Below are 9,764 nucleotides of genomic sequence, written 5' to 3' on the forward strand. Positions count from 1 at the left end.
CCTTTAGGACTGGATGTTTTGGAGTCACCGCCTTCATTTGTTCATTTGTTTCACGCAAGGAGTAGGTTTTGAGATCCTACGTTGGCAGGCTCAGGCCTAGGCCTGGAGAGGCAGTGGGTCACCTGTCAAGATGTTAGCCCTTCATGAGTGGGGGGTAGGTGTGCAGTAATTAAGGTGTTATCAGGGTGACAGTGGGACCAGCCAGCTGAAGACGACTCGTCCTCTGCTGATGTCTGCTGATGTCGAGTCCTGTTTGGGGTGGTGGCAGAAGCTTGGGCTATGTCATGAGAGGCCAGCAGGGAGATTGGGCCGGGGGTGAACGGGGCCTGATTGAAAGTAACGGGGTAAACTCCGCTTCCTTAAGTGAGTGAAGCCATCGTGGTGAGTGCACACCCAGAAAAAGAAAATCATAGAAATCAGCAGGTTTTGGCCGCTCTGATCTTTCTCCTCTGATCTCAGCAGTGATGAGAGCTGGTGATCACACACATCCCCCCCATGGGCCAAATCTCCAAAGCATCCCCCGGCACCTTCCCCAGTAAACATGCAGTCTAAGTAACACCCACGCTCTTTAGTTCAAGGACAGAGCCTCTGGGCCCCCAGCACCGCATTCCCTTCTGATCTGATTGCGGCTACGCACCTCCACCTTCTCCTGCATAGAAACAGTGGAGCCCACCAGTGGGTCCAGTGCTTGCTGGCTGGAAGCTCCTGACTTCGTGAAAACTGCTCCTGGCCTAATGCTTCGTTTATTTTAATCAGTGGCTGCCTTTGTAAGGGGAAAACAGCTTGGCAAGCACTCAGTAGAGTAGATCCAACAGTCTCCATAGCTCTCGTGGCATATGCACAGGACCTGTTTTCCATCGCTTGCTTGCTTTCTCACACATTAATCAATCAATCGATCAGACAGATCCTTGTTAGCGCCTGCTCTGTGCCAGGCACCGCACAGGGTGTATACGCCCTACTGATTTATGTATTTGGATGTGTGGTTGCTTTTACACATCGCCCTCATTTTGCAGGTCATTTTTGCCTGCGTGGGGGAGGGCTTTTATCCTGTACCATTTTGTGAGCAGTGTCCCTGCTGTGCCATCAAGCATTTGCCCCCCACATTCGTTGCCTTCTGCTTTTGGAAACAATGCCGGTGACCTGTTTTAAGAAAGGTTGAAAAGCCAGCACTTAAGTTTTTCTGGAAATCTTCAAATTAACCTCATTAGGCTCTGCTTTATTTATTTTCTTTCCTCGCTCATGCTTTTACGCTTTCCACACACCTAAATTGTGGTGCTATAGTGATCTTCTATAGCGTGACTCAGTAGTCAATACTGGTCTAATAGGAATCCCAGTATATGAGTTTATAATATATATATTTTCCACGAATATACTGAATGCTTGCCAAGCACCCCCTCACACCCCCGGTTTTCTCCTTTTTAAATTCAGAAATTTGTAGTTGTGTTTATTCCCCTCGTCAGCATACTTTATCATATCAAAGCCTTTTCAGACACTGTAAAACTACTGAGTTATGTTTGGGTCATGTTTTGCGGTGTGCCCTTTAATACTGTAGCTTTAGAAATGCAATTTTCAGCCTCTGCTTATTAGAATATGATAAAGTATTCCTGGTCTATGTCCAGCTCCGCTAATCTCCAGACTGCGCTTCATGAATTAAACATGAAGATTTTAGTCAATGTGCTTTCAAAGACCAATGTTTAGGGAATCATGGATTTTCTACAGGCTGAGGGAGAAATCTATAATAGGAGGCACTGATTTTCAAACATCATATTCTCAAGAAGAAATGACCAGTTCTGGCCCAGAAACAGAAAATATTTCACTCTCAGAATATTCTAGAACCAGTTAAAACCACATTGTGTGGTGTGGTCCATGAAAGGGATGGTGTTTTAACATGTTTAAGACTGTCTGTCACGTGGGAGGATTTCGAATGACTGCCTGTTTTGGAAAGCTCGTGTAGATTGGGTTAACATCGAGAGGGGAATGCAAATTGAATCTATAAGGTGTTACTAACTTCACATCCTGGCCCACACCTTCCGCCCCCCCTTCCCTATACACGTTGGTTCATTTTGCTCTGATACAATTTAGCAAATAGCCAGAGACCTCTCTCTAGGGTGAGAGACCTCCCGTGGGGGAGAGACTTAGGGGACCCATGGATCCCTTACCCAGGCTTCCTCGCAGGCAGACAGCATTGGGTTGGGGTGTTCTCTGGTAATCAGCAGGCAAACATTCTGAAAGGAAGTCTCCTTTCAGAATTGCAGTGCTGGATGGAGTGAGGCATCACTCCACTAAAATGCAAAAGGCATTAATACCCAGTTGACCCTGGAGCACCCCGAAAGGGCGTTGGGGATCCTTTCGTCTGAGTTAGAGCAGCCCCTGGAGTCTTACCTCGCACGCGTGGTGAGATCACATCTGGCATCATCACGGTCCCCTCCGTAGTAACAGGTACCTTTTGGTGAACATCTCTTCTGAGACTGGTTCTGTGCTAAGCCCTTGACCTCAGTAGCTCGCGTGAATCCCCATTTCTCAACAGGGAAGCTGAGGCACGGGGCGTTTCATTGACCTGCTTAGCTGGGTCGGCAACAGAGCCAAAACTTATTTGACCCCCACGGTCTAAACAACCAAGTCACACTTTGGGGCCACCAAAGCTGGTCCGTGTCTTGAAGGTGTCAGGCAGGAATCTGGACCCGGCATCTGTTCTGGGCCAGACTCCAGTGGTTGCCGATGGAGCCTTTCACCCGCTCCTCCAATTCTAAGATCAAGAGAGAAATGTAAATCATCTCCAGTTAAGGGGCTGCTTCTTGAACGTTTTCCTTTTGAGAAAGACAGGGAAATTCTCAGCTTGTCTAGCTTTTTCTGTGAGCCTACAGGATCTCTCAGGAGCTTTAAGTTCATCAATCAATCCACAGACATTGAACTGAATCTCTACCCTGGGCTGGAGACTCTGCAAAGTGCTTTAAATGGGGAAAAGAAAACCAAAGGGCCAGCTGCCCTGCCCCCAGCCACTGCCCAAGGCCGCCTTCCCTGGCTGGGGAATCGGCCTGTCAGTTCAATCACGCGGCCCCTCCGACTGGCATTTTTCACTCAGCCAGCCCCGTGGACGGCTCTGGTCATGTGTAGACACGGCCTCAGGAGGGGTCCATCCGTCTCTTTTCCAGCCCTCGCCATTTAATCGTTCCTGAAACAGTTTTACGAGAAATACAGCAAAACCCAGCCCTGTCAATCATCATGTGCTCCCGCATCTCAGAGCAGCACCCGAAGGCCTGGGAGGGCAAAGGAGCTTCTCCCGGATAACTTAGGTTTAGGCAGCAGGACGGCGGGGAGGGTTAACATTTCGCAGAACGACCTAGGGGATGCTGAAGGGAGTCTTTATGAGGCGCCTTGCAGACGTGTCCTGGGAATGGCTCCGTCCTGGAAAAGGACAGGCTGCTCTCTAAGTGACAGTGCCTGGACTCTAGCATTTTTAGGACTCAGAGGTGCTGTGGGATCCCCTGTAAGTTAACATAAAAGGAGAAGTGGGCCAAGTGGACACTCAGATGTGAGGGTAACGGCTCCCAAGCTCCAGCATTTTGTTGCTGAGGGTGTTTTTAAAGAGAAAGGGGGACTCAGGATTTTTGCAGGAAGTATCTCTGCTTTTAAATATTGGCAACCAGTTCACCTTTTTTTAAACCCTCCATGGACCCAGCCTCTATGGAAGGGGTGGGGTGTGCAGGAGGTCATTTGTGACTTCCCCTCGGAACCCACCTCCTCGTTTTATGGGGCGACAGTCCGGAGAGGTGAAGCCGCCCCTTGGTGCCCACACAGTGGTGGGACTGAGACTAGAATCTTCGGGATGCATCAGTAAATCCTGGGGGTGGTTGAAACCGCCCAGAAATTTTAACAGGACAATGGGGGCAGTAAAAGCGGGAGCTCTGAGCACAGGCCACTGAGGGTGTTCTAGATGTCGGCTCATCTAAACAGCCACCTTGAAAGTGTCAATTCTCAGAGCCAGAGGTCTAGAACAGACTGAACAATCCCCGAGGGGGTGACTCGGGCCTGGGAGCCCCTGCCCGAGGTGGCTGGGGGCAGCCTGCATGCTGACCCCACGCCCGTCTCAGTCCTGCAGGGGCGTCTGTGGCTTTGGACGTAGCTGGGAAGAGGGCAGGACACCTCCCTTCTTTCCAGAGCCTTCTGTCACCCATCCGCCACCTTGAGCAGCATTGCCCACACACACAACCTCATTCGGTTCCCAGCCAGTATCTGGGGAGTGGACGTGAGTGCGTAATTTTACAGGCAAGGCGTCCAGGGCCCGGGGGATGTAAGTGACAGCCAGGTGAGGTGGTTCCCTGCAAGGATGGAGAGGCAGATCCCGGTCGGCCTGTCTCCAGGCTCAGCTCTCTCCCTTCATCTCCACCATCCCTTTCTTCTTCACTACCACCTGCCTCTTTTTTTTTCACCTGGAAGGGGGCTGGGCTTCTCTCTGCCTCTTTTTTTTTTTGTGAAAGGCGAATTGCAGACTCTGCAGACCCGAGGAGAAACACCAGCTCAGCTCAGGATGCCTCTTCCCAGATGGAAGGTCGCAGGACAAAGGTGGTTCGGGGGAGCTGTCCTTCCCCCCTTGACTAGGGAATAGGAATTCCCCCACAGAGAGGAGAAAAAGCAGGAAGGAGAGTAGAATATGTTATTTCCAAGCAATTATCCACACCCCGCACCTCCATTTTCCAAATTATAAGTCCTTTTTCTATAAGCACTTCCTGTTAAAGGGGCAAAAAATAGCTTTACCCATGGTGTAAAATCTATACTCTCTAATATAAGTCAAGAAGCTATTAATACCATAATAAGAACACGGTAGTATATTAATTGATGGAAATTGTGGAGCAGAATATTCATAATCAGCGGCAGTCTTTTCTTGGGAAGGAACAAAGGATTAAGTTAGGGAGACGGTAATGGTATTGTTAGCAGACCATTTCAGTGATTTTCCCCGCGGAAGAGTAGAGAAAGGTGAAATTCCAACCGGGAATATTAGACCATGTAGATCTCAACTCAGGGGTATTCCGCTCTGTTTAAACTGCCGAGCTGTGCTTTGCCGTATGATCCATTTGTTTTATTAGCAGAATCATCGCATGTTTCATTTTGCTATAGTAATAGTGCAGTGTCTGTCCAACAATAAATTATAGAGTCAGGCAAACAATAGTTTTGTATTTGGGGTACAATGAAGTATCTTATTAAAATGCAGCCTTCCTTAGGTTCCTGAAATTAGAGTCTTATTTTAAAACAATTCCATTGGGCTTAATACACTGTTTTGAACTAATCACACTGACAGAATCCCTCTTTTGTCAGAGCGTGGAGGACTGTGGGAGTTACTTGTTCTTTTAGCGTGTTTCCATTCACATTTTATCCTCATGTTCTCTTCTGGATAGATCCTATTGGCTTGATAGATCTATCTTCTGGATAGATCCTAGAGGCAGCGTGCTAACAGCATTGCCTCTTTGCACTCAAAAGATGAAATGAGCTCTAAAGCAGCTCTGTCCCCTTCCTGCCAAGTTTTCCCAGCAGCTCTTCTGTTCTGATCATTGCCGTGATAGTCAGAGTGATAATAATAATCATATTTCTTTAATGATAATTTTACACTGGGTAGTACAGAAAGTGGTTTACATGGCTTATCCTGTAGACTCCTCGTTCAGGCCACCTGGGAGTCGATACTATCATTATCTCCATTTCACAGATGAGAAGATTGAGGCTTCGGTCACACTACTTGGTCAGGGACCTGCATCTCTGCTGTCCGGTCTGTAATACTTTCGACTTGTCGATGCTGATTCATTTTCACGTCTCTTCTCACCTCCCCGATGAGAACCGTTCTGTGTTCTTGAAGTTAACAAGGTTGAACACCCTTCGCCTCCCCGGTCTCCAGCACATTTTCGGAGATGGTGAATGGGGTTGCGGTGGTGTGGTAAATGCAGTCAGATCTTTTCTTTTTTCTTTTTCAATTGCTGTATAGCAGGTCCCCCTCCGGGGCCAGGCTCCGTGCTGTGCGTGATGTCCCTCATCCTCTCTCAGCCTCTCTGCAGCACCGAGAGACGTGCTGTTACTGTTTGCGTCACACCAACAGGGTGTCTAAGGTCACTGCTCAGGTTACCAGCGTTAAAAAAAAAAAAAAAACAAAGTTTATGCCCTGAGATGAAGTTGAAAGAGCCCAGGGACAGAGAATCTTTCCTTGACCAGCCTTTAGTCATCCTCTGAATCGTCTCCTCAGGCAGGCCTCGACTTTGAGACCTCTGCCTCCTTTCTTTGCGCGGCTCGATTTTAGCGAGAGTCCTGTCAAGTCGCTCCAGCAAGAATCCCCTACCCTCCATATTGTATCACTTTCCTCACCACCCACCGTCCCCCTGGAGAAAGGCTGCCTTATTGTTCTTTAACGAGTGTCCTGAGTCATTCCTTTTCTCTAACACTGCTTTGTTGCTTGTCTGGTTGGACCCAGTGGGGTTGGGATAAGGACGCCAAGTAACGACTGTCCAGTCTCAGTGGGTTAATTAGAACCTGCCTTTGGGAGACGCTAAGCAAAGTTCAGACGCTTCGACCTTTGGGTGGACTTGAAATAGTTTTTTTTTTTTTTACACATTATAACTCCTGGGGATGCCCTTCCTTATTTTCTCTACCAGACCAGCTCCTTCACACTCCGCCGTACCATCCTCCCATCCCTGACCCCCGGGCCCGCAGGATTGCTCTCCTAGGCAGATATTCACTTGTAAATACAGCCCCTCTTTTATTCAGCAAATATTCAGGAAGCTTGTGAGTGCCAGGATGGTGCTGAGACCCCGTACCAGGATGAGCGGAAGAAAACTGTCATCTGTCAGATCCCAGAGGCCCATCTGTGACAACCTTTTCACCAGACTGTTGAAAAATGGGGAAAAGAGAGACGAAGTAGTTTCTCGTCAAGCACATTGTATCCATTTTTTTTAAACTGTCATTTCTTTTAGAACTAAAATGTCTTTTCTTGTAATAAAGATGACAGAAAATGATAGTTCCTGTTGCCTGCCTTTTTTCTTTCTTTTTTTAATGTTCTCTGATTTTGCTTTCTTTTTAAAGTCCCTAATTTGGCGAAATCAAAGGTTGACGAGTCCATGGCAGCCTGCCCGTTTTATTTTCTTCCTTTCAAATTTCACTAGACCTTAACCCTGACAGTCTAGGGATGTCTCGGGTGTCCCTGTCCCCTCAGCTTGCCACCTGGTGATACCCCACAGTTCACTGTTCCCCGATCGTGTTTTAAATGTTAGCCTTGTCTCTCCAGTCTCCTATCTCCTCCGGATGCCTCAAGGCGTGTCACGCTCAGGCATGCTGTAAGTAATCAATACTTGGAGATTTGACTTTTTAGCCCTAAAAAAAAAAAAAAAAAAAAGTCTCCAGGTGCACAGCACAAAGGCAGGACTCTCGTCAGGGGAGCCCTCGCTTCTTCATTCTCAGCCAAGGGGAGGCAAGGCCACTCCAGACAGCTACCCTCCCCCCCTTTTTTTTTCATTCCCCTGGCCCTTGTAAAAAGGGTAGCCGGTGTTCTTTTACCATTGTGTTCACTGGAGACTCGAAAATGTGCCTGGAGTTTCAAAATCACCAGTGCACGGTCCTTTCCAGAGCCACCTCATTAACAACCAAACCTGTTTAATTTCATTACTGAGAGACTCGGCACTAGCCGGAATCCTCAGTCTGGTGGCTTTGCACTTGGAAGCATAGCCCTGTGCTTTTCAGCGTTCCTTAGCATTGCAAGTGCCCGGTTATCTTTGCTCTTCATCAAAGCGGCAGGAAGAAGCCTCGATGAAACAGGGTTGAGGCTCTCACTGGTTACATTGAACCCTCCTTCTACTGGAGTGGTGGTGTGTGTGTGCGTGTTCCTTTTTTCTTCCCCCAGCGTCTCATATTTGACCCCCTAACTAACATGCAAGTTCAAATGCTTCTGAGTGAGCAAAGAAGCTGAAACGAGCACATTTCTAACAGACTCAGCATCTGAATTGGACGGGCAGCTTTATTTCTTTGTACAGCAGCTACGTGAATGCCTCTTGTGCAAATATATCCCTGTTAGGAGACAAAGTCTGTTAAGAGGGGTATTTACTGCCCCCCTTCCCCCAATTAAGGGCTTCGTTCATTTTACACCTAGAATTTATGGCTGTCGCCATAATAGCCCACAACCAATCATCGTGGGTTTCTTTAAGGAAGTCAAAGTTTACCACAGGACTCTCATTAATGCGTAATGTAGTTAACATAAAACAAATCATTCTTTTCAACAAAAATTGACTCTGTCATCTCCTTTTTTTTAATATTCAGTACTTTCCTTTAAAGAGTTTAGTACGTTTAAAATTTTGTGTCATGGGGCTTCCCAGGTGGCGCAGTGGTTGAGAATCTGCCTGCCAATGCAAGGGACACGGGGTCGGGCCCCGGTCTGGGAAGATCCCACATGCCGCGGAGCAACTAGGCCCGTGAGCCCCCACTACTGAGCCTGCGCGTCTGGAGCGTGTGCTCCGCAACAAGAAAGGCCACGATAGGGAGAGGCCCGCGCACCGCGATGAAGAGTGGCCCCCGCTTGCTGCAACTAGAGCAAGACCTTGCACAGAAACGAAGACTCAACACAGCCATGAATAAATAATAAAAATAAAGGAATTCTCTTAAAAAAATAATTTATTTAAAAAAAAAATTTTGTGTCATGTTTTTTATCAATTCTATTTTAGCTTTACTTCTAGGTAAAGGATGGTATTTCCCATACATACAGAAGTACAAATTAGACGCTTAACTCGGATTTACTCTTTTTGCCTTTGGGAAAACTCGCGTGTGAGGCTACTTGCTTTTCACAAGTTGATCACCAAAAAAAGAGAGACAGAAAGAAAATAGGAGTGTTTCGTGCCTTGTTCCTGCTATGTCGGGGAATTTTTGTTCATATAAACCCCTACCGAATGAAGGCGAATCCTGTTGACCTCCCAGCTTAAAAAGGCAAGAAACACACCAGATTCTGATGTAGCAAGGTGAAAAAAAAAAAGGATTGAGGAAATTAGTGGCTCCAAGTTGAACATAGGAATAGGTCCAGACCAATGTGAAGCAAACCTGATTATGAGGAGTGAAAGGGCATTTCCCCCGGAATCGCAGGGTTTTTTTTTTTTTTTAATAGGGGACGCTATTGTCGCCCCGGGCTGTTCTGAAAACGGGCAAAAATCAGTAGCCCACTTGTTGAGGATAAGTGAATTAGTCTGTGTTGACTCTGTAACTGAGTACCTGAACACACTTGAGTGAACAGGGCTTTCTGGGGAAGAAAAGACAATTGGAAGGATTGTCTTTAAATGTCCACAGCCGTGCACATTGCTGGTTCATTACGTCCAATGATGATTTTTGTGCAGGACTGAGGTGAAGACTCTGTTTTTGTTATTGTCCATCTGTCCGTGACCTGACAAAATGAATAGACTCCCCCGCTTCTCCAAACAGTCTGAGGGGTGGCCAGTGGGCCACAGAAGAGCCAGGAAACATGAATGGGGTAGTGCAGTTCTGAGGAAGAGTTCCTTTTATTAGTCACTTAAAGTATAAAATGACAAAATATAAAATATATTAAATGTATATTGAAGAAAGAATTTTACTTTAAAACAATAAGTGAAATATTTACTAAACTTTGTCAACTATATATAAAACATGCACAACAGAAATAGCTGTCAGAATACCCAGCCCAGTGAGTATATAAAAGAAAGACACGCAGTGTTTACTCCCCTCCCCTTTTTGTCTGAGTGTTCAGATTTGTAAGTTACGAGCTTACCCGTGCGTGT

At 46.9% G+C, this 9,764-nt stretch overlaps 1 protein-coding gene across 1 annotated transcript in view; it reads left to right on the forward strand.

Annotated features, from left to right (window-relative positions):
* Positions 1–9,764, forward strand: part of WWOX (WW domain containing oxidoreductase) — an 818,391-nt gene that overhangs the window by 460,293 nt on the left and 348,334 nt on the right.

Source organism: Physeter macrocephalus, chromosome 17 (genome assembly GCF_002837175.3).
Source record: "Physeter macrocephalus isolate SW-GA chromosome 17, ASM283717v5, whole genome shotgun sequence".
NCBI lineage: Eukaryota > Metazoa > Chordata > Mammalia > Artiodactyla > Physeteridae > Physeter > Physeter macrocephalus.